Raw genomic sequence first — 25,992 nt, forward strand, 5'->3', positions numbered from 1 at the left:
CAAAAAGACCAAGGAGCTCATTGTGGACTTCAGAAAGGGACGAACAGGCTCACATGATCCCATCCACATCAGTGGGATGGCCGTTGAGCCTGTCTCATCCTTTAAGTTCCTGGGGACCCACATCTCAATGGACCTTTCCTGGACCACCAACACCTCCAGCCTGATCAAGAAGGCTCACCAGCGCCTATTCTTCTTAAGGCAACTGAAGAAGAACCAGCTTTCATCAGCCGTCCTGGTGAACTTCTACCGCTGTACAATAGAGAGCATCCTGACAAACTATGTCACAGTCTGGTATGGAAGCTGCTCTGTTGCTGAGCGTAAGGCACTGCAGCGGGTGGTGAAAACTGCCCAACGCATCACAGGGACCACACTGCCAGCCATAGAGGACATCCAGAAGAAACACTGTTTGCACCGAGCACGCAGTATTCTGAAGAACACCTTTCACCCTGCTCACAGACAGTTTTCTCTCCTGCCCTCCGGCAGGCGCTTCAGGCTCCCCCGGACAAAAACCAGCAGACTGAGGAACAGCTTTAACAGCTTAAACTCCTCGCAATAACTGCACTGTTTAACATTTGCACGTTTAAAATTTGCACATTCACTGCACCACATTGAGCTGTTTACTTATTGAACTGTACATTTGCATATGCATATGGGCATTTGTAATTATGTACACACCCACTATACATATACACTGTAATCATGCTTATTTATCTGCATACTACTGATTATTAATAGGAACCTGTACATATATTCATATACTGTTACATATACACTTGTAATCATGTTTATCTATCCCTGTACATATATTCATATATTGTAACATATACACTTGTAATCATGTTTATTTATCTGCACACTACTGATTATTAATAGCAACCTGCACATATATTCATATATTGTTACATATACACTTGTAATCATGTTTATCTATCCCTGTACATATATTCATATATTGTAACATATACACATGTAATCATGTTCATCTATCCCTGTACATATATTCATATATTGTAACATATACACTTGTAATCATGTTTATCTATCCCTGTACATATATTCATATATTGTAACATATACACTTGTAATCATGTTTATCTATCCCTGTACATATATTCATATATTGTAACATATACACTTGTAATCATGTTTATCTATCTGCACACTACTGATTATTAATAGCAACCTGCACATATATTCATATATTGTAAATCTGTTCATAGCTTATCCAACCTGTATATAATGTTCATAGTACATCCATCCCATCTGTAAATATCACCATAGTTTTCTATAACTGCACTTTATAACTTATTCCTGTATCCTGCACTTGCTGCTATTGCACTGCTGGTTAGACCTAAACTGCATTTCGTTGCATTGTACTTGTACATGTGTAATGACAATAAAGTTGAATCTAATCTAATCTAATCAACTAATCTGATTGGGCAGCTGTTAATTGTTTTACTTTTTGATCTCGTTCGGCACCAGTGCAAAAGCTGAAGGCCTGATGTTTTGTTTCATAATGTCTTTTAATATTATATTCCTTCATTGCTGCAAATGATTCCTGGCAAATTAAACAGATACATATTTCACTGACCTCTGTGAAGAAATATTCTTTGCCCCAACTTGACTAAAATTTCCTGCTCTCACTGTTGATTTTCCTTTTTCTTGCTTGTGCCATGGCTCGCCAAAACGTGATTATCAATTATGTTTTCTTCAGTTTGTTCGGATCGTTTTGCTTCATTACAGGAACTGCTTTCTAATTGAAGGCCTGTCATAGCAACACCCGGTGGTTATTTATTGAATTATGTTAATTTTTGTATAGCGGGCCAGATTCTATTAATATTTATAAAAAACCTCGTGGGCCGCCACAAAACTGATTGCGGGCCGCAGATGGCCTGCGGGCCGTAGTTTGGACACCCCTGCCATAGACTTTTCTCTCTGCTACCCTCAGGCAAACGGGTCCGCAGCATCCGGTCACGCACCAGCGGACTGATAGAAAGTTTCTTCCCTCAGACTATCAGGCTGATGAACACTTAACACACCTCACACAGACTCTTCCATACACCTCACTGCACACCATCAATATGTAGCTTGCACTGCACTTTAACCAATCCATACTTAAAACAATACTGCCTACAACTATGTGTACACTTATTCATTGTACATATTGCTGTCAATTTTACATTGTCCTGTTTTTTGGGAGCATGCTGTTGTATTTTGCACTGTAATTGAATTTGCACTGTCTGTATTTTGCACTGTCTGGAGCCAGCACCTAAGCTTTTTACTCATCATAGCACACGTGCTGCTGATGATGTGTCAATAAAAGTGATTTGATTTTGATTTGATTTGAAGAATGCCATTCAAATTGATGATTCCTACTGCACAGGTTTCATTAAATAGCTCTTTCCGACCAGCTAGGTCACGTTTTGGCTGTGCTATTAAGCCTGTTGACAGACAATTTTAGGCCAAGCTGTGATCCTGAACACAAAACGTTCTGTTGAGTCAGTTTGCAAGTCAATGTTTCGTGTATTTACTGATTAGAGATGCAAGAACTTTGAAGATTATAAGTATTTTGTAAGGGAATATATAGGGTTTTATTTTTATTTATTTATTTTTTTCTACTTTTATTTCTTCCTGGGATTTAGTTAAGGCAATTTAAAATTGGTTCAATCTTAGAAAAAGTTGTTATTTAGAAAAAATACCTCAGAATAAAACAAAAGAAAGCAAACATGTAACAATATAGGGTACTTTAGTTGAAAATTTGGGGGAGCCTACTGATTTGTTTAAATGCTTGTATTGAAAAAGTTTGTTTTGTTTGTGTTTGTGAACTATATTTTATTATTTTGTACGAAGATGTGAGGAATATTGTTGAATGTATGTGGACATTCTACCGTCAACTATTGATGCAGGAGCTTAGCGCTACTCCTATGTCACTGTGTCCTTATAGGATAATTTTCATATTGACTCCTTTTATGGGAAATTCTTCCTGATATACAGTGAGTTGTATTTACTTGTTGGTTGGTTTGTTTGTTTTTCCGGACAAATAGATTAATGAGATCAGAAAAAAAAATTCAAACCTGTCAGCGCACTCTATTATGTATGCGCTGCAACTTTAATAATATGCATGCTAGCTTCGAAGACTGTACCTGAAACAGCGTAAAGATGGCAGAGAGACGCCATGTTGTGTTGCCAAAAGAAGTGGGAAAAGAATAAGAAATGTTTGGAAATACGAGTCGTTAGTGTTGCTTTTATAATGTGCTGCAGTGAAGGTTTTGTTTTCATTTTCTCTCTATTAGAGCACTGCTTAACTCACGTGTGGATTACAGTGCATGCGAGGTGTGGCAGAAATACGTTTGTACGGAACATTTTTTACTCGAGAGCTTTTCTCATCTGGAAATGGTGAAATCCAGATTTGCTGCTCGTCTCCTTTAAAAAAAGACGCAGCTCCAGTGAACGCAGGGAGAACATGCAAACTCCACACAGAAACGCCAACTGAGCCGAGGCTCGAACCAGCGACCTTCTTGCTGTGAGGCGACAGCACTACCTAGCACTACTACTGCTTCGCCCCTTCTAAGTTACTTAGTTTACGTTAACATCACTACAATATAATGGACTGAAAGATCTGCTGTAAATGCTGCTCTCTGAGTGTAAACACGTGAACACTGCAAGCAAACTATTGCCAACTGTGGTGCTTAATTTTCGCCGCATTTTGTGACAGGATTGTCTACACACACACGGCTTTCTGACCTACTGAGTGCATCTGAGTTACCGAGAAATGCACAGTTTTTTTTCTCCTATACGTCGTGCAGTATCAAACATTCCACCATCATTAAACACACTAGCTGTGTCCCAAATCGAATACTTATGCACTATTCTATGCCATTTTATAGTATAAATAGTGATAAGTAGTGTGTTCACACTGAAAACTCTATAAATAATAAGTGCACTTTAATTACCCGGATGATGCACTTATTCAGCCAGTAAAATGAAGTGTGGAATGATGGACACTTCACGCACTCAACACACATGTTGCATAACTTTATTTATTTTGGATTGTGAAAGCAAAATTCTCCTACGAGAGTGATTATAGCGCCACCCTACAGTGAATGCGGTTCTACTCACGGCAGGTACGCTGTAAAAAATGAATCTTGAGGCTTATAATTTTCATTAAAAAAATTAATGTGGTCATTAAAAATAATGTGCATTTTTTTTTTAAATTGATATTCTGCATTTATTGTAAAATTTTTAGAAGACTTTGCTAATAAAATCAAGAGATAAATTTCACTTATTTTTTTAAGGAAACCAGTGCAATTATTAGATTTAATTTGAGAAACCAATTAAGCTAATAATATTGAGGAAAGAGGGCTTCATATATAAGAACACTGACTTAATTATGTGGATTTGATAGAGATGTTTGCATTTGAATCTCAACAACAGCAGTGATCAGACGACATTTAGAAGGAGCAGATCAACAGCAAGCATCTTAAGAGATAAGCCTTAACAGTTTATCCTTTTTATTGTCTTTAATAAGCTCATTCAGGAAAGACACAAGATGTTCAAGCTTGTTCGGGAGCATAGTTTGATCAGGCAACATTTAAGCGGGGTGGACAAACAACAGTGAACTTATTGGTTATCCTAAGCTAGTATGTTAGCTATATAGCTATTCAATGGGGTTTATACAAAGCTAGTGTTTTTTTTTTTCATTTCTTCAGGTTCCTTTTACAGCATTGATGATGTAATGTAATTAACTATGTTTAGATATAATACTGTATATAAATACTAATATTTGTTTGCTTATTTTTTTCAGATTAACGAAGGAAATGTTTACAGTATTTTCCCACAGAAGAGGAGCAGTTTATGGGTGCCATTCAGCAGTTTTTTTTATTATGGTTTTTGTGTATTATTATTATTATTAGGCAATATTACTAATTTCTACAATTTTGTTGCATCAGACCTCACATTAAATCAGGGAAGATATGAGAGATGTCATTCTCTGTTACTGGTGTATTTGTTTGAAAAAGAGGAAGAGCTCGTCCAGGAGTGCAATGTAAGTGTCCTAAACTGTTTCAGATACTTATACTTTTTCATCAAAACTGCCTTTTAAATTTTTGCATTTTTACAAAATACACAACACAAACACTACATTATTAAACACACTATTATTTGTATAAATGTGATGTTTTTACAAACTAATTTCTTTGTATCCTACTATACATTTTAAAAACACCTTGTCTATTATAATTCAAAATACTTGTGTACTTCTGTTATAGTGCCAGTCAGCAATGTCTACTCAAACATTTTGGAGAATTGCTGTTGATACGAAGAGATACGAAGAAATGGTTTATTTCCATTTTTAAACATTTAATGTTACATTTTAGTCCCTTTTCTAGGGGTACGGAGACAAGTAACAAATGAAAATTAATTAGGATAAATATATATATATATATATATATATATATATATATCAAAGTTTAATTGGATCGAATTAAATATAAATTAATATTTAATAATGTGCGTGGAGAATCTCCTTTTTCTCTATCCCAGCATACGTTCACTTTAGATATAATAATAACAAAAAAACTCTGAAAAGAGATTTCAAAAGAAAATTATTATCTTTTATTCACTGTTTAACAAAATTCTATATTTTTTTTACATTTCCAGTAAGGGTAAACAAAAACCAAAAGATACTTAAATGAAAATTATCCTAACCAAAATCATTATGCGAGGGTAAGGCCAAAATAACCAACAAAACAAAAGCTTCCTAAATTGACAAAAAGTTCTAGATTTCCTAATATATATATATATATAAAGAAAACTCAAAATCAATGACAATGCTCTTACCCCACAACCTGGCTAAATCCAGAAACAGGAGGAAACTTAAAGGATAAACCCAAAATAAATCAGCACTTGTCTCTCTACACGGCTTACTTTTCACATAAAGTTACACGTCACACTTATTCACACTATAATCTCACAAGATTCACAAGCTCACAGTTCTCAATATCCAACAAAAATCTCTATCACACTATAATCACTGGGTTAGGGAAAATAGGGACTCTCTCCGTACTTTGCCGCTCTGCCTCTTTATAAAGCCTGGAAGCTCAATCAACAGCAACCGATCCAATTTGCTCTGATTGAAAACAGGTGCGGCTGGTTTGGAACGCTGCTCAATGAGAGAGAGAGGCAGAGAGACAGAGAGAGAGAGAGCAATTAATAAAACAAAAGGGGAGAGCAATAAGCTGCCACTCACACCAGCAATTTATTACCTAAATACATCATAGGATGTAACACCCCCACAGATAAAATTATAAACAATAAGAGTTGTTTATAACAACCAATATACACTCACCTTTTTTCTTTTATCAGAATATCACTTTTTTTAAAGTCTTCATAATGCATCCGCAACTACATTGTCTGAACCTTTTTTGTAATGAATGTCCAGATTTTATTCCTGTAGTGCAAGAGACCACCACATAAGTCGTTGACTTGAGTTGCACATTCGGTCAACAAATATCAATGGATTATGGTCCGCGTACACACAAAGGGGTTATACCACCACCCACGTATACTTCAAAGGGTTGAAGTGCCATTAATAGTGCCAATGCCTCCTTCTCAATCACACTGTGGTTCTGCTGACACTTTGAGAACTTTTTGGAGAAATAGGACACTGGGTGTTCTACACCAAACTTGTCTTCTTGCAACAGGACCGCACCAGCTCCTGTGGCAGACGCATCAACTTGTAGTTTAAAGGGGACATCAAATTGAGGGGCTTTAAGAAGTGGTGCACTACAAAGCAAGTCTTTTGCAGCAGTGAATGCATTTTGACAACTGGGTGTTCAGATAAACTGTTTTGTCGTACTCAGCAGATCAGTTAAGGGAGTCATGATAGCTGAAAAGTTTGGGCAGAAAGCACAATAATATCCACACATTCCAAGGAATCTTCTCAGTTCACATTTGTTAGTTGGAATGGGGTGATCTTTGCTTCTACTGGCTTTACCATCCCTTGGCCAACTTTTTTACCCAGGTAAGTGACCATTCCCTTCGCAAACTCACATTTAGCAAGATTCAGTGTCAGTGAGGCATCAGCAAAGCGCTGAAAGACTTCTCTGAGGGTGGAGAGATGTTCTGCCCAAGCTGTTGAATGTATGACTATATCATCTATGTACACCTCACAGTTCTTCACACCAGTCAGCACATTTTGCATTAAACGTTGGAATGTGGCTGGGGCATTACACATTCCAAAAGCCAGAACTGTATATTGTAGGAAATTGTCTGCAGTGACAAAAGCTAAAATTTCTGTGTCACCGTACCTTGTGTTCTCACTCTCTCCAGTTCAATGTTTCAGATTACCTTCAGTCACCTGCTTTTCTAGTACTCACAGTCATCAGAGTAATTCGCTCCACCTGTTTCTCATCCCTTTGTTCCTATTTATAGCACGTCATTTCCCTTCATGTTTGTCAGTCTGTTGTCGTTGGTGTGTGTGTATAACGGTCTGTTACTCACCCCATATTTGTGTCCAGGGCTGCCAGTGAACGAGTCTCCCGTTGTTTCTGGACTGTTTTTCCACGGCACTCCCCCGGCACTCACCCGATTGGGTTTTTTGTTCTTTTGCAAAGACTTTCTCCTTAATAAACACTTTGTGTTCTGCATTTGAGTCCACTCCTTCTTCTACCCGTGACAGGAACAGACTGACCACAGCATGGACTCAGCAGAGGATGTCGACATTCGCCGAGCGCTCGCCCAACAGGGCGCATTACTGGGTCGACAACAAGAGGAGATCGCTGCCTCCCACCAAGCTTTTGCGGAGGTGTCCCAACAGCTGGTCGCGCTCGCCGGGCGCCTCGATCAGCTACAGCTCGCTCTCCCGAGCCCTCCAGCGGCTTCCCCGGATCCCCCGGCGAACCCCACGCCGGAAGAGAGGATAACTACTCCACGACAGGCTGAACCCCGGCTTAATCCACCCGCCGCTTACTCTGGTGAGCCCGATTCCTGTCGATCGTTTCTTTCCCAGTGCTCCCTCACATTCTCGCTCCAGCCATCTTGTTTTCCCACCAAAGTGAAAGCAGTTGCAGATTGGCCCACCCCAGACAGTCGCAAGGCGGTCCAGCGATTTCTGGGGTTTGCCAATTTTTACAGGCGGTTCATTCGCAATTTTAGCCAGGTTGCTCTGCCTCTGACTAATCTTACCTCCATCCACAAGCGATTTGAGTGGTCACCCCAGGCTCAGACAGCCTTTTCTGAATTAAAGAGACGTTTCATTTCTGCACCTATTTTAAGTAATCCAGACCCATCTCGTCAGTTTGTGGTGGAGGTGGATGCGTCAGAAGTAGGTGTGGGAGCTATTTTATCCCAACGGTCCTCGTCGGACGGCAGAATACACCCCTGCGCTTTCTTTTCCCATCGATTAACACCTTCGGAACGAAATTACGACATCGGGAACAGGGAGTTACTGGCTGTCAGGTTGGCATTGGGTGAGTGGCGTCACTGGCTAGAAGGATCGGGGGTTCCTTTTGTGGTCTGGACCGACCATAAAAATCTAGAATACATTAGATCAGCCAAACGTCTAAATTCTCGTCAGGCTCATTGGGCACTATTCTTTGGCCGGTTTGACTTTCATATTTCTTATCGCCCGGGGTCTAAGAATGGAAAAGCCGACGCCCTATCACGTCTAGGTGAGGGCGAGGCCAGACCCACCCTTCCAGTTGCTGTCCTGCCACCTGAACGTGTGGTTGCAGGTGTAACTTGGGGGGTAGAGTCTGTTGTCCGTAAGGCTCTTCGCACTATCGCCACGCCCACCAAATGTCCCAGTAACCTGCTATACGTGCCTGAGTCGGTCCGGACCAAGGTTTTACAGTGGGGTCACTTGTCGAAGCTAGCCTGCCACCCAGGAGCAGATCGCACCACGGGGTTAATTAAGCAACGGTTCTGGTGGCCATCGATGGCGCGGGACACTCGTCAGTTTGTATTGGCTTGTCCGGTCTGTGCAGTAGCTAAAGGCTCGAATCGACCCCCAGCAGGGCTTCTCCGGCCACTGCCCGTCCCTTCGCGACCCTGGTCACACATAGCGATGGACTTTGTCACTGGGTTACCCCCATCCAGTGGCAATTCAGTAGTCCTCACTGTGGTGGACAGATTCTCGAAGGCGGCACACTTTATACCCCTCCCCAAATTACCTTCAGCGAGGGAGACAGCAGCCATTATCTTGGACCACGTCTTCCGTATTCATGGCCTCCCGGTTGACGTGGTTTCAGACAGGGGTCCCCAATTTGTGTCAAAATTTTGGGCAGAATTCTGCCGACAGCTGGGGGCGACCGCTAGCCTTTCGTCAGGGTACCATCCACAGACTAACGGCCAGGCCGAGCGAGCTAATCAGGAACTGGAGAGGGTCCTGCGTTGTGTTGCGTCCGAGGAACCGTCGTCTTGGTCTTCCAGATTAACCATGGTCGAATATGCGCATAACTCCCTCCCGGTCTCGTCTACGGGTTTGTCTCCCTTCCAGTGCTGTTTAGGCTACCAACCCCCTCTATTCCCTTCTCAAGAACCAGATGCCATTGTTCCCTCTGCCCAGGCATTCATTCAAAGATGTCTGCAAACATGGAGGCTTGCCAGGAAAGCCCTTATCCGGACTGGTGACAGAAACAAGGCATCTGCGGATCGCCACCGTTCCGTACCCCCTCTTTACGTGTGTGGTCAGAAAGTCTGGTTGTCCTCTAAGGATATTCCTCTCAGACTTCCCTCACGTAAATTGGGACCTAAATTCATTGGACCTTTCACCATCGTCAAGGTCCTCAGTCCAGTGTCAGTTCAACTCAAATTAAGCCCTCAGTTTAAAAACATTCACCCGGTTTTCCATGTGTCTAAAATAAAGCCCGTTTTTCGCTCCCCCCTACAGCCTTTAACCTCTGCTCCTCCACCTCCCAGACTAGTTGAGGGTACACTTACTTACACAGTCCGCCGCCTGCTGGACGTGAGGAGGAGGGGCAGAGGGTATCAATATCTGGTAGACTGGAAGGGGTATGGCCCGGAGGAGAGGTGTTGGATCCCAGCTCGGGACATTCTGGATCGCTCTCTCATTGATCAGTTTCATCAGACCCATGGTGAGTCTTCAGGGAACGCCAAGAGGCGTTCTTGAGGGAGAGGGTACTGTCACCGTACCTTGTGTTCTCACTCTCTCCAGTTCAATGTTTCAGATTACCTTCAGTCACCTGCTTTTCTAGTACTCACAGTCATCAGAGTAATTCGCTCCACCTGTTTCTCATCCCTTTGTTCCTATTTATAGCACGTCATTTCCCTTCATGTTTGTCAGTCTGTTGTCGTTGGTGTGTGTGTATAACGGTCTGTTACTCACCCCATATTTGTGTCCAGGGCTGCCAGTGAACGAGTCTCCCGTTGTTTCTGGACTGTTTTTCCACGGCACTCCCCCGGCACTCACCCGATTGGGTTTTTTGTTCTTTTGCAAAGACTTTCTCCTTAATAAACACTTTGTGTTCTGCATTTGAGTCCACTCCTTCTTCTACCCGTGACATTCTGATGCTCTAGTAGTCAGGGGCACTTGCCAGTAACCTTTCAGGAGGTCCAACTTGGTAACAAATTTTGCATTACCAACTCTATCCACACAGTCTTCTACTCTGGGCAGAGGGAAGGAATCAGCTTTAGTTACCTTGTTGACTTTGCAAAAGTCAGTACAAAAACGATAGGTGGAATCTGGCTTTGAAACTAACAGGCAAGGTGAACTCCAGGGACTCTGGCTTGGGACAGCAAATCCATGCTGCAGCATATACTCCACCTCACTCTTCATGATTTCACGCTTTTGAGGGTTGACTCGATAAGGATGCTGCTTGATTGGGGATGCATCTCCAACATCAATGTCATGAAAGCACACTGCAGTTTTTCCAGGCACATCTGAAAACAGGTCAGGAAACTCATGTAACAAATCCGACAATTGGTTGGCTTGATTTTCATCAAGATGTGCAAGATAATCTTTTAGGTGACATAAAATAGTAGAGTTTTGTAATTTTGTAGAAGAAACTTGAACTTCTCTATTATATAGCCCATCTTCTTCCATAGTATAGGTTGACACTAATGCCACAGTGGAAGATGGCACACTTACAGTTTCACACTTTTCTTTTGGAGCTATATTACACTTTTCACTGTTACATTCTGAAGTCACATATTTTTTTAACATGTTGATGTGACACATACGACTTTTTCGTTTACGGTCAGGGGTGTCAATGATGTAGTTTGTATCACTCACTTTCTTCTTGACCAAGTAGGGACCAGTGAACTTCGCCTGGAACACAGAACCAGCAGTAGGTAACAAAGCCCAAACAGACTCACCAGGCTGGAAAGACCGTTTAACAGACTTCTTGTCAAAGTGGGCTTTCATCTTGTCTTGTTTTGCTGTAAGATGTTGTTTCGCTACCTCACGAGCACAATGGAGCTTCTGTCGAATAGACTGGACATAGTCAGGTACTGTCATGGCGGTTGGATGCTCAGTTAACAGCTGTTCACTCAACAATTTTAAAGGTCCTCGTATAGTATGGCCAAATACCAACTCCGCTGGACTGAAGCCTAGAGACTCTTGCACAGTCTCTCTTACAGCAAACAGAAGAAATGAAAGAGCTTCTTCCCAATCCTTTCCAGTCTCAACACAGAAACTGCGCAGCATCGTCTTGAGCGTCTGATGAAACCTCTCAATTGCTCCTTGTGACTTAGGGTGGTATGGACTAGATAACTGGTGATTTACTCCAAACTCTTTCAGAACTTTCTCAAACATTTTTGAAGTAAAATTGGTGCCACGATCTGTTTGAATTATTTTTGGAAGGCCAAATATGGAGCAGTACTTAATCAACTCTTTTGCAATTCCTTTTGCTTTTATATTACGCATGGGAACTGCTTCAGGAAAGCGGGTGGCGGCACACATGATGGTCAAGATGTACTGATGTCCTGATTTAGACTTTGGTAAGGGGCCAACACAGTCAATGATGAGACGTTCAAATGGTTCATTTATGACAGGGATGGGAGTAAGAGGAGCAACAGGAACTTTTTGATTAGGCTTTCCTGTGAGCTGGCAAACTTTGCAAGACTTACAGAATTCTGACACTGCAGATTTAATGCCAGGCCAGTAGAAGTATCTTGAAACTCGATAGAATGTTTTCGTCACTCCTAAGTGACCAGACATCACATGTTCATGAGCCAGTTTCAACACATAGGTGCGATCATCAGAAGGCAAAACTATTTGTTGAACTTCCTGACAACTCTCATCATCACTGTCTGGTTTCCATCTCCGCATCAACAACTCATCATCCCAGAAATACATTGCTCCTGACTCTGGTATCTTCCCAAAATTGGCAAGTTCTCTGCACTTTTCTAGTGTTAAGTCTTCTCTTTGTGCACTTATCAAATGGTCACGGCTCACCTTTAAAGGGGTTTTAAACTCTACACTCGGGTCAGACTTGACATCAGGATCTACAGACAGCGTACACATCAGTGGAGAAGATCCAGGAACTAGAAATGTCTTAGATAGATCCACTACTTCCTTGAACTTTTGTGCTTTTGCACAAGTCACTGCACATGCAGAGAAAACTGAGGGGTACAATGAAACAAGGTCAGACTGTTCTTTCAGCATGGGTGTGTGTGTCACAATTGGGGTAGGGAACACTTCACCACCTGCTAAATCATTCCCTATGATTAAATCAACACCTTTCACAGGCAATTGTGCACGGACACCCAGTTTGACAAGTTCAGTGATAAGATCTGATCTTAGGTGTATATTATGCAAAGGCACATTAACACAGTGCATCTCAATGCCCCGGACCAACACATCATGTCCAGTGTAGGTGTCAGCAGAAAAAGGTAGGACACTTTCAAGAATAAAGGACTGGCTTGATCATGTATCTCTTAACATGACTACTGGCTTAAAGTTAAAGTCTGGGAAAATAGAAACCATCCCTTTTTGAAGAAAAGGTTGGTACCCATTTTCTTCAGCAGGGCTTGACTCTGGCAGTGACTGAACAAAAGCTACACTTTTAGTTTTTGCGTTAGAATTTTTCTGTTTCCACAACAGACAGTTTGCAATTAAATGGTCAGGACTCAGGCAATAGAAACATTCCCGTTTCTCGTCAGCTGTAGGTTTATTTTGAGAAACATTCTTTGGAAAAGTTTCTCTTCTAGTGGGAAGCACATTACGAGGAATAATATTCCGCGAATCAAATGAAGTAGGCTGGGTAAATTTTGGCTGCCGCACAGAGGGAAAAACAGTGCGATGTGTCAATACAAATTCATCCGCCAACACGGCCGCGTTCGCTAAGCAAGCCACTTTTTGTTCATTTAGATGAACCACTAAATTTTCCTGCACACAATTCTTAAAATCTTCTAGTAAGATTAACTCTTGCAACTGCTCCAAAGTTGTTATCTTACTAGCTAGACACCATTTATCAAACAACACTCTTTTCTCCCTCGCAAACTCAACATATGATTGACTGGCTGTTTTCGTGTGCCGCCTGAATTTTTGCCGGTATGCTTCAGGGACCAATTCATACGCACGCAGCACTGCAATTTTAAGTGTATCATAATCGAGAGATGATTCAACAGGAAGTGATGAACAGATTTCTTGCGCCCTTCCGGTGAGACTACATTGTAACAAAAGGGCCCACATATCTTTCGGCCAGCGTAATTTACTTGCGACTCTCTCAAACGCAACAAAATAAGAATCAACTTCCGCTTCTCTGAACGGCGGTACTAGTTTAATGTATTTACTGGGATCAAACGGAATATCTGCAGACAACTGATTATTTGCTCCCAGCAAGGGACTAGTAACTACCGGGGAAGAAACTGAAATTTTGGTTCTCGGAGAAGGAACTAGTCTCGCCACGGCCAGCTGGGCATCTAAAGCTAGCTTTTGAAGTTTAACATCTCTATCAGTCTCTGCTTCAATAACTTTCAGTTTAATCATTTGAGCTTCCCATTCCTGTTTTTTTTATTAACAGGTCTAATTCTTTCAGTCTTATTGCTAACCTAGGGTCTTGTAAAGTAACAGAATCAGAGTCAAACTGTTCCACATCCTCAACATTAATAGCAGCTGCGGCTTCTAACTGCTCCACTCCCTCACCCTCATCAGTTTGTCTAGGCAAAATCCCCTCATTTACCAATTTCTCATACAACTCATTTTTGATCACATGTTTAGTTGCCTCTCTAGGCACGTCAACTCGAAAGAAATCTGCAATCAACAACAGATCTTTCTTTTTACACCTGTCAAAGACTTCAGTCGTAGGCGCAAGAGTAAATGATATTAGATCAAAATCCATCGTTTAAGTTATTCACTACTCTCTATTCTCTCTCCCAAAAAACGAAAACAGCCAGTAATCAAGAAAAGAAAAGATGTACTCACCAAATAGTTGTTTTGCTGTTCAAAAAAAAAGTGAGTTTAAAGAAAAATGATGATTAATGTACAGACGAACGCAAAGGACGAGCCCTTTAATTGAATTGTTACATTTTTGTCCCTATATATATATCAAAGTTTAATTGGATCGAATTAATAATAAATTAATATTTATTAATGTGCGTGGAGAATCTCCTTTTTCTCTATCCCAGCATACGTTCACTTTAGATATAATAATAACAACAAAAAAACTCTGAAAAGAGATTTCAAAAGAAAAATATTATCTTTTATTCACTGTTTAACAAAATTCTATATATTTTTTTAAATTTCCAGACAGGGTAAACAAAAACCAAAAGATGCTTAAATGAAAATTATCCTAACCAAAATCATTATGAGAGGGTAAGGCCAAAATAACCAACAAAACAAAAGCTTCCTAAATTGACAAAAAGTTCTAGATTTCCTAATATATATATATATATATATATATATATATATATATATATATATATATATATATATATATATATATATATATAAAGAAAACTCAAAATCAATGGCAATGCTCTTAACCCACAACCTGGCTAAATCCAGAAACAGGAGGAAACTTAAAGGATAAACCCAAAATAAATCAGCACTTGTCTCTCTACACGGCTTACTTTTCACATAAAGTTACACGTCACACTTATTCACACTATAATCTCACAAGATTCACAAGCTCACAGTTCTCAATATCCAACAAAAATCTCTAACACACTATAATCACTGGGTTAGGGAAAACAGGAGCTGCGTCCCAAATCGCATACTTATGCACTATTCTATGCCATTTTGTAGTATAAATAGTGTAAGTAGTGTGTTCACACTGAAAACTATAAAAATAATAAGTGCACTTTAATTTCCCGGATGATGCACTCATTCAGCCTCTAAAATGAAGTGTGTAATGATGGACACTTCACGCACTCAACGACCGCAGGTTTGCTTACGTAGCGGAAGAGGCGGAGCTATCGGACGCACATGTTGAATAACTTTATTTATTTTGGATGGTGAGAACAAAATTCTTCTACGAGAGTGATTATAGTGCCTCCCGATGGTGAATGCGGCAACACTCACGGCAGGTAATATTTGATAATTCGGTCATTTATTTCACTGATTTGGCAACCGTCAAACGTAATCAGGGAAACGGTTTGAATTTCCGCTTAGTAAAAAAACATTAGTGTGCCATTTGGGACGCCACTACATACATGTACTATCCTGTTGAGTGTGTAAGTGCATAAGTACATAGTGCATAGTGTATAGTGTGCCATTTGGGACGCAGCTATGGACTCTCTCCGTACTTCTTCTTTCTTCTTCTTCTTCTTCCTGGTGTTTATTGGCGGTTCGCATTCTTATCAGAGCATTACCGCCACCTACTGTGAGTTATGGATCAGAGACTCTCTAATTTTATTTTATTTATTTATTTATTTTTTACCTCTTGACTCTTCAAAACCCGAGCCTTCGATGTTGCTGCGTGTTCAGCTCCTCCATCTACAGCTCAGGTCCTTCACAGCCGAGATATAGAAAACATAGTAGAAGAGAGGAGAAAGCTTAATATTGTTATAAATAAAATAATAATTAAGTTAATTAAATAAATATATTTAGACATTCTATATCCTATGTATTAACTGAGTTCTTTTTAAGAATTGAATCAACCATTTCTTTCCTTCCTGATATAAAAACTCTTTCAGTGTTATTTGTTCATCATTTATCTATAGGTCATTAATTAACATATTTCTTTCCTCTGTGTATTTATTGCAACTAATGATTACATGTTCTACTGTCTCTCTCTCTCCGCATCCATCACACAACCCTGTTGGATGTTTTCCTATCATGTGTAATGTAGCGTTCAGCCCTGTATGTCCTATCCTTATTCTTGAAAGAATACAATCCTCCTTCCTGCTCCCCCATGATTTCAAAATCTGTCCTACCTTTGGTTGTATTACATATAAATGTCTGCCTTTTTGTTCATTGTCCCAACTTATTTGCCACTTTTTGTGTATTCCCTTTTTAATTACTGATTTAAGTTCAGCCCTACTATACCTGATTTTCATTTCTATCCTCTCTTTTGCCATTACTGTTTTTGCTAATCTATCTGCTGCTTCATTGCCCTCAACTCCTGAATGTGCTGGTACCCATACAAACTCAACTATTTTGTTTTTCTGTTCTAAATTTTGTAATAATTGAAGAATTTCTATTATAATGTCCTGCCTAGTTTCCGATTTTTTTATATCCAGGCATAGTAACGCTGAAGTTGAATCAGAACATATTATCGACTTGTTCAGATCCATTTCATAAACTTTGTTGACTGCTAGCATAATTGCTAGCAGCTCTCCTGTAAATACTGACAAATGATTAGATATTCTTTTCCCTTCTAACACATCTAAACTTGGAATAATATATGCAATCCCCACCCGGCCACTTTGCGGATCTTTTGATGCATCTGTGAAAATCTGTGTATACTGATCATATTTTGTCCCGATATACTCTCTTGTTAGATATCCCTCTGTTAACTCCTGTCCTTTTTCCTGTCTGTCTTTCAATAATTTGAGGTCTATTTTTGGTTGTGGTAATATCCATAAAGGTATTGTTGGTAGAACTATTGATGGTATAATATTATATTCATTTAATTTCATTTCCTGCACTAATTCCTCAATAATCCAGTTAAAGCTATTAATTTTCTTTTTCCCATATTCCCAACATACCTCCATTAGTGTTTTTACAGGATGATTAACCTCTTGGCCTTTTGTTCTTGCCCAGTATGTCAATATCAGTTGTTTCCTTCCTAGTTGAATTGGCATTTCCCCCATCTCCACCTGCAAAGCTGGAACTGGAGAGGAAGGATATGCTCCGCAACAAATTGTAAGAGCTTGGGATTGTATTCTTTCAAGTTTTTCTAATTGTGACTTTGCTGCTGAACTGTATGCCACACAACCATAATCTAAAATTGCTCTGATCATTGTTACATAAATAGTTTTTAAAGCTAGTCTATCTGCTCCCCACTCACGCCCAGAAATGCATCTCATTACATTCAAAATTCTTTTGCATTTCTCCTGCATCTTACTGATGTGATTACTCCATGTAGCTCTAGAATCTAACCACATACCTAAAAACCTGATCATTTTTACTTGTTCTAATTCTATATTATATATTTTCAGTTTTAGGTCAATACTACTTTTTTTGTTTGTAAAGAAAATATATTTGTTTTTTTCCATTGAAAATTTAAAACCCCATTTATTTGACCAGTTCTCAACTTTAATTAATGCCGTTTGCCTTTTATTAACTATATGATCCACATTTCTGCCTCTTAACCATAGAGCTCCATCATCTGCAAACAGAGATTTATTGATATTTCTTTCTAAACTTGAAAAAAACATCATTAATCATAATTAGAAATAACAAAGGACTTATAACACTGCCTTGTAGAGTACCATTTTCAATAATTCCTCTACTCGACACATCTTTCCCAATCTTTACTCTAATATATCTTTCAATTAAAAACTCTTTAATCCAATTAAATAGTCTACCACTTATTCTTATTTGGTTTAACTTGATCAACAGGCCCTCCTTCCATAGCATATCATATGCTTTCTCAATATCAAAGAAAACTGCCACTACTGTTTCCTTATTAGTTAACGCTTTCCTAATGTCTGTTTCTAAATTAATAACTGAGTCCATTGTACCTCTTCCATTTCTGAATCCACTTTGATAAGGGGAGAAAAAGTTATTTTTCTCCAAGTGATACCAAAGTCTGTCAGTGATCATTTTTTCCATTAATTTACACATGGACAATATTAGTGCTATTGGTCTATAGCTTAAACGATTACTAGGGTCTTTACCTGATTTTTTATGGGTTTAATTAATGACTCCTTCCATTCTAGAGGCAATTTCCCTTCTTCCCACACCCTGTTATAAAATTCCAGAATTTTCCTTTGTGACTCTTCACTTAACTTTTTTAAAATCACATAGCTTATATCGTCTTGTCCTGGAGTTGATGTCTTGGTGTATTTTAATGCCCTTTTCATTTCTGAGAAGGTGAACAAGACATCTAATGTACCTTCGGTAACTTTCCTTTTTTCCATTATATTACAATTCCCGGATAACACTCTTTCTCTCATATTCTTACTTTCATTTGTCAAGTTATTGGAGCTGTTTACTTTTAAGAACTGATTTTTAAACATTTCTGCTTTATCTTTATCATATACTGCATTCTTGCTTCCTACATTTAATACTGGGTATTCATATTCTCTTCTAATACCACTCATTTTTCTTATCATATTCCATACTTCCTCAACCGGAGTACTTTTCCCAATTTCATTACAAAACGATCTCCAATATTCTTTCTTCTTTTCTCTGATTATTTTCCTAGTTTCTGCCTGAGCTTTCTTATATTCTATCAAGTTTTGCAAGTTATGTGTTCTCTTTAGAATTTTAAATGCCTTCCTTTTTTTTCTTACTGCTATTGTACACTGATCATTCCACCATGGGACCATTTTCCCTACTCTTTTTCCTGAACTCTTTGGAATACTTTCATTTGCTGCATGCCGAATTACATTACTTAACTCTGCATATAACCTTTCAATTTCAATATCTTCATTCATCTTAATTTTTTTCAACCCTTCTTCACTTATTTCTTTGAATTTCTCCCAATCAGCTTTCTCATACTTCCATTTTCCAGAATTACCTTTATTAACATTCTTATTCTCACTATTTATAATTGAACTAATAATAGGAAAATGGTCACTTCCAATTGAGCATTTCCTTATGACCTCCCAAACTGTAATTCCACCCAGTGAATTTGACACAATTGTTAGGTCAAGTGCTGATTCTTTGCCTGTATTTACATCCATTCGTGTATATCCTCCATCATTCATGCATAACAACTTTTTCTTTTCTATAACCTCCTCTATTACCATACCATTTCTATCTGTTATTATTCCTCCCCATAGTGTATTATGTGCATTAAAATCACCACACCATATAACCCTTTCTTCATTTAGACCTTTAATTTCTTCCATACTATCCATTGTTAGTTTTTTACATGGGTTATAAAAATTTATTATAACATACTCTTTTATTCCATACCATATTTCTATCACTATATATTCCAGGTTTACTCCTTTTTCCAAAATTCTATAAGGCATTCCTTCTTTTATAAACGTGACACAACCTCCACCTATACCTTCTTCCCTGTCCCTTCTTACACTTACATATCCATTTAAAACAAAATCTAACCTTGAGTTCAACCAAGTTTCCTGAATACATATTACATTAGGTTTTTCTTTCATTTTACTTAAATATCCCTTAAACTCTTGTCCATTAGCACAAAGACTTCTAGCATTCCATTGTAGGATTCTCAACATAACCCTACTAACCTATTCCTATCTTCTGACTCTCTTGAAAATCTGAACTGAGGCTTCTTCTTATATCATCACTCTTCAGACCCTTTATCTCCAGATACCTTTCTGCTGCTTTAATTATTATTTGTATCTTTTTTGTTCTTCTTTCTGTTTGGGCAGTGCAGTTAATTACTTCTACCATGAAGAGTACAAAATTTTTCTCTTCGCCAAATCCTCTGATGACCTACTTTCACCAATTCTTTCTTCTCCTTCATTTTTCTTACCTGAATCCAATCTTACTGTTTCATTTGACTTCCTCTTTTCCCTCACTACCTTTACTGCTTCAGTGTAAGTTAGATTGTTTTTTTCTTTTTCCTGCTGAACTTCCACTGCCCTTTTCCTTGCCTCACAACCTCCATATGCAGCATTATGTCCTCCTCCACAGTTGCAACATTTCACCTTCACTCCTTCTTCACACTTTCCAAATTCGTGTTTCCCTCCACATCGCGCACATCTTATTTTTGATTTACATAAAGCTGCTGTGTGCCCATACCTCTGACAGTTGTAACATCTCATTGGAGGTGCATTGTATTCTATAACAGGGTAGCTAATGAATCCCATTCTGACTTTATCTGGCATTTCTCTTCCTTCAAATTTAATGCGCACTGACAGACTGTCCAATCTTCTTCCTTCTCTATTCATCTTCAATCTAACTGCGTCTATGACTTTACCTCCATCAAGATTCTTTTTTAATTCCTCCATTGTTACCCCAATAGGAACTCCTTTTATCACGCCAAATATCCATGAATTCTGACCTATGATCTTACTACTCGTAACAACCTTCTTCCCCACTGTTTTTACTTTCATTGCCTTATTTTTCTGTTCTTCGTTTTTGCACACAATCATTAACGCCCCATCCTGAAGCACCTTTGCGAATGCGATTTCACCTACTTGTTTCTTTAATTCATGTGTCAACATCATTGGATTTATTCCTGAAACTCCCATTTCTTCCTTGAATTTTAATATTATCCTAAATCCTAATTTGGCTTTTTCTCCAACCCCTTCCTCCTCACTCGCTAGCGAACTACTTTCCAAAGTGTCCTCCTTACCTTTTTTCCTTTTCCTAGATGCTTTTTTCCCGTATCGTCCTTCTATTTGTGTCCATCCTATATCCATATCATCCTCTTCCTCCTCTTCACCACTATTCTCTACTCTTAGAGTCTCCGATCCATTCCCAACTTTATTTTCTTGATTTCTATTCTTTGGATTATTTTGATTGTTTGAATTCGCCGCCATTACTCTGTCGACGTCATCAACCCGCACCTCCTTCACTGTTCACAACCCTCTCCGTACTTTGCCGCTCTGCCTCTTTATAAAGCCTGGAAGCTCAATCAACAGCAACCGATCCGATTTGCTCTGATTGAAAACAGGTGCGGCTGGTTTGGAACGCTGCTCAATGAGAGAGAGAGAGGCAGAGAGACAGAGAGAGAGAGAGAGCAATTAATAAAACAAAAGGGGAGAGCAATAAGCTGCCACTCACACCAGCAACTTATTACCTAAATACATCATAGGATGTAACATTAAACATTTGAAATTTACAGTTGCAAATATTTCATAATAATAAACTTAATGTTTATTTTACAGTGTGGGAATGCACAGAGAATTGCTGTTTGCCAGAGGGATGACCAACCATGAGGACTTCTGCATTGTCTTGGAGGATGAGTGAGTCATGGCTGGCTTGGAAAATCTAGAATTGCTGAACTGAATTTATACAGGTATTCCTTAAAATAAAATCACCCCAAAACAAACTTATAATACGTTTCTGACACAAATTCAATGTTACAAACTTTTGGGGGAATTTTTACTGCATTGACTGGTTGTGTTGCTATTATGTTGAGATACAGCTTTTATACTGGTTTTGTATGTTGTGCAATTCTGTCAGATTTTGTCTAAAATTTGACTACCTACAAAATAAAGTTGAAATAATATTTTTTCCATGTGTGGAGAAAGGACTTTTTTTAGAGCTTCACATTGCTGTAAATTTTAAATAGATTTGTTAAACAAATTGTATGTACCATTTTGTTATCAGTGGAACATGTAATAAAATGATATTTGGCAAAAATGCATTGTGTATGTATTTCATTAAATGATATATATATATATATATATTACATTTTATGAATGAGTAATTTTTATAAATAAATATGAGTAAAATGTGGTTAATTTGCTTAAATTATAAAAGCACATTTCCCTAATAATATTAAAATCATCATCTATCACTCAAAAAAGTTTTCACATGATTCATTCAAGTGTTTTTGCTAAAAAAATGAAGTTTTCAAATTACTTAAATAAGATAAGATATTTTTACAGTGTATTATTTAATATTACAGTCGTTTGTTTCACTGGTTTGGCGACCGTCAAACGTCATTAGGGAAACGGTTTGAATTTCCGCTTAGTAAAAAAACATTAGTGTGCCATTTGGGACGACACTACATACATATACTATCCTGTTGAGTGTGTAAGTGCATAAGTACATAGTGCATGAGTGCATAGTGTATAGTGTGCCATTTGGAACGCAGCTATAGTCTTTCTCCCCTGCGGCTGTGTTTGTTTTTCCCTGATGAAAATTAGTGATGGGTCATTCATGAACGATTCGTTCATTTTGAACATCCGCGTGTGCGCACATTTGTGCAGGTAGTATCGTTAATTTCAAGTCTACAGCACATTGGCAGAAGCCAATCATATGCGTTTAGAGCCGGAAAAAGAATTAAACTGCTCACCACGAGTCACTCGTTCATCACGGGCCAATCATATGCATTTAGAGCCGGAAAAACAATTGATCCGTTCATCTCTCGAGTCCTCTATCGGGTATGAGTCACTCGCTCCTCACGGGCCAATCATGCGCGCTTAGAGCTGGAAAAAGAATTGAACCGTTCGTCTCTCGATTCCTCGGGTTTGAGTCATTCTGTCACGTGATGAATTTGAAGACATGAAGAGGTGAGCTGAGCAAAGAGACAAAAATGCCTTCATAGTTAAAAGAGCAGGTAAACAATTATTATTTTGTCCTTCTTATATTCTATTTATGACTTATTTGTCGTACAATCAACATTTTGGGCTATGACAACCAATCATTTTTGGAAGCAATTCGTAACATTTTAATGATATTTTAATGATATTTTGGCAAATTGAACCAAATGAACGAAATGACTCGGAAAAAAGATTCGTTCATCTTGATGAATGAGACTAAAAGATCCGAGTCAGTAAAATGATCCGAACTTCCCACCACTAGTGAAAATCAGCGCGTGCCCAAGTGGGAACTCCCATTTTTATTAAAATCCTTCCCCTTTTCCCTCCCCTAACACTCCCACTCAAACAGAGCTTGACATACCCACTTTCCTGACTTTTTTCCAAACTAGAGGTGTGAAAACACCCTGCTGAAATGAGGGTTTCATGGCCCTTTTAAGTTGTCCTTGCGCAGCCACCGTAGTTCAGCAGATTATGACTAATGCTACTACTGGTAAGCGTGCTCAAAACACAGGAGTGAAAACATAGTGATTAAATTGTATCACATTATTATTTTTGGATATAAAGAGTGATTAAGTTGTCAACAAAAACTTATAATGCAGATTAGACATTACAGATAGATTTAAACGGCGAATATGTATTAATATATGCAATATTATTGAGCTTTGTGTTTCTCATGCTATGTACACACAAGACGCGGAAGGCGGGTCAAGCGCAAGTGATTTACATGTTAAGTCAATGCAAACGCGCAAATAGACATCCTGCGGCGCTATATGTGCAAATGGTAAGGGGAGAATGACGTGAATTGCACGATACACATGAATGACGCAACGCGAATTGAGCATTTTGCGCAAAACACTGGAGTTCAAAAATCTGAGCTTAAACTAACATTCGCGTCGCGTTAACGGATCAGGAGCTTGCACTTGTGGGGGCGTGATTGTGACATAGGGCCTGTTGCTGGTGTCCCGGGGGAAATCCTCCAGCTGACACCGACAACAGTTCATTAAACTGGGCTTGGCTAATTCAGAAGCACCGCTGAAAGCCTCCGTAATCCAGGTACAGTTTCTGGAGGAGTTCATGATCTCACAAAGCTGGATGCACTTCTGAAAGGATCTGGTCGACTTAAACGGCCCTAAACGTATCAATGCTGTTCTTTAGCCTTCATAAAGCACATAAACACAACTATTTTCTTCATAAAATCCATGTTAGCCATTTAGCAACAATGCTAAAGTCACCGGGCAGACAGAAGCCCTGCCCATCACAAGAATCCGTGTCTGTTCTGAAGTGAATTTGACACACGAATAAGGCAAGTAAACTAAAATGTTCAAATGGCTATTTACGCTCGAATATCATGATTTGTACGCGTGTTCCGCATCTAGTGTGAACACAGCATCATAGTAAAAATCTTATGTTGCTATCATAGCATTGAATTAAGGAATGACGCAAGACCACATTTAAAGTGAGAGTGTTGTTTATTTTACATCTTTTCTTTATTTTAGTTTTGTCTGCAGTATATTGCCCTGTGTTACATGTGATATGCAATTTATATCAATTACATGTGATATGTTTCTCAGAATGAAGAGACACTGAGAATCACTTTTTGAGGGTTTTGTTGCTTTAAGTTGGTGACAATTGCAACATAACACAACGCAGAGCTCAACAATGGTTACACTGGTCAAGGACAGTCTGTCCCAGTGATATTTGGGAATGTTCTCAGTGGGATTAGCCTAAACCAATTCATCCAACATCCACTTTTGTGATATCACACAAGCTCAATACAAAACTACATAGCAGTGAATAAAAGACATAAACATACTCTTAAACTCAAAACCATCTCAAAACTGATAGGAAAATACCTGAGAACTTCAAATGAGAAAGAGGAAAAGCATTTTCACTGTTTTTCTTCAGATGCCGAAAGATGGATTCTAACTGGAACCTGCAGAAAATTGGCAGAACATACTGTATAATGAAGACGCAACTAAAGAAGAGATAAAGATATGGTGCAGTGGGAAAGGCTAGTTTATGTCCGTCTACAGTCAAGGTGATAGGATCTAAATTGAGGAAGTTGGACACAAAGAGTCGTCTCTGATGTTATTGAAATCCACAGTAAAGACAGAGATAATGCTGCACTTTATCATAGAATGAGGCCCAATCCAACTGCATCTCACCAAACACTGCCACTAAACACATAAGCTGCGTCCCAAATGGCACACTATACACTATGCACTCATGCACTATGTACTTATGCACTTACACACTCAACAGGATAGTACATGTATGTAGTGGCGTCCCAAATGGCACACTAATGTTTTTTTACTAAGCGGAAATTCAAACCATTTCCCTGATGACGTTTGACGGTCGCTTAAATCAGTGAAATAAATGACTGAGGTATCAAGTAATACCTGCCGCGAGTATTGCCGCATTCACCATCGGGAGGCGCTATAATCACTCTCGTAGGAGAATTTTGGTTTCACAATCCAAAATAAATAAAGTTATTCAACATGTGCGTCCGATAGCTCCGCCCCTTCCGCTATGTAAGCAAACCTGCGGTCGTTGAGTGCGTGAAGTGTCCATCATTACACACTTCATTTTAGCGGATGAATGAGTGCATCATCTGGGTAATTAAAGTGCACTTATTATTTTTAGAGTTTTCAGTGTGAACACACTACTTACACTATTTATACTACAAAATGGTGTAGAATAGTGCACAAGTATGCGATTTGGGACGCAGCTATACACACACACTTTTCCTGCTTGTGTTTCATGAGCAGGTGTCAGCATTGGGCCATAATAACATTGAGCTTGCAGCCTTCAAACAAATACAAGTGCATGCAGGCATTGACAGCTGTTAACAGAGTGTAAACACAAACTTTCAGCCGTTTGCATGACTACTGTGACATTTTTAACTCGCCAAAGGGAAAACTCAAGCCATTTCAAGCTTTATTATCATCATCATTTCCCTACTGTCGATGGGTTTAGAATTCTACACAGTGCAGGCACGCTGTGGGCTTTAGAGAAACAGATGATTGGTGAGTGTTTGTTGTCACAATATTACACTTTCTTATAGAACATGATAAGATTTTACATTAGAGCATTCACAAGTACTCCTATTCTGTCCCACAAGCTTGATAACTGTACCTATTTTCTTCCATCATATTTGTTTTTCCTACTATGCGTGTCAGTGGTTACTGGTTTGCAGCTTTCTTTAGATTATCTTCTGTT

At 39.0% G+C, this 25,992-nt stretch overlaps 2 long non-coding RNA genes across 3 annotated transcripts; one reads left to right on the forward strand and one right to left on the reverse strand.

The window, feature by feature from the left end:
- Positions 1 to 2,429: 2,429 nt before the first annotated feature.
- LOC137487385 (uncharacterized) lies at positions 2,430 to 21,863 on the forward strand. Of its 2 annotated transcripts, XR_012388753.1 has the most exons (4): positions 2,430 to 4,858; positions 4,950 to 5,044; positions 17,197 to 17,269; positions 21,391 to 21,863. It is a non-coding gene; the product is annotated as an uncharacterized lncRNA (long non-coding RNA). The 2 variants fall into 2 exon arrangements; XR_012388754.1 differs by lacking the exon at positions 17,197 to 17,269 and having other exon boundaries at positions 3,927 to 4,858.
- LOC141377004 (uncharacterized) lies at positions 15,717 to 21,048 on the reverse strand. The gene is made up of 3 exons (XR_012388752.1): positions 20,856 to 21,048; positions 15,843 to 15,912; positions 15,717 to 15,783 (listed from the first exon to the last, which is right to left on the reverse strand). It is a non-coding gene; the product is annotated as an uncharacterized lncRNA (long non-coding RNA).
- Positions 21,864 to 25,992: the final 4,129 nt, after the last annotated feature.

Source organism: Danio rerio, chromosome 13 (genome assembly GCF_049306965.1).
Source record: "Danio rerio strain Tuebingen ecotype United States chromosome 13, GRCz12tu, whole genome shotgun sequence".
NCBI lineage: Eukaryota > Metazoa > Chordata > Actinopteri > Cypriniformes > Danionidae > Danio > Danio rerio.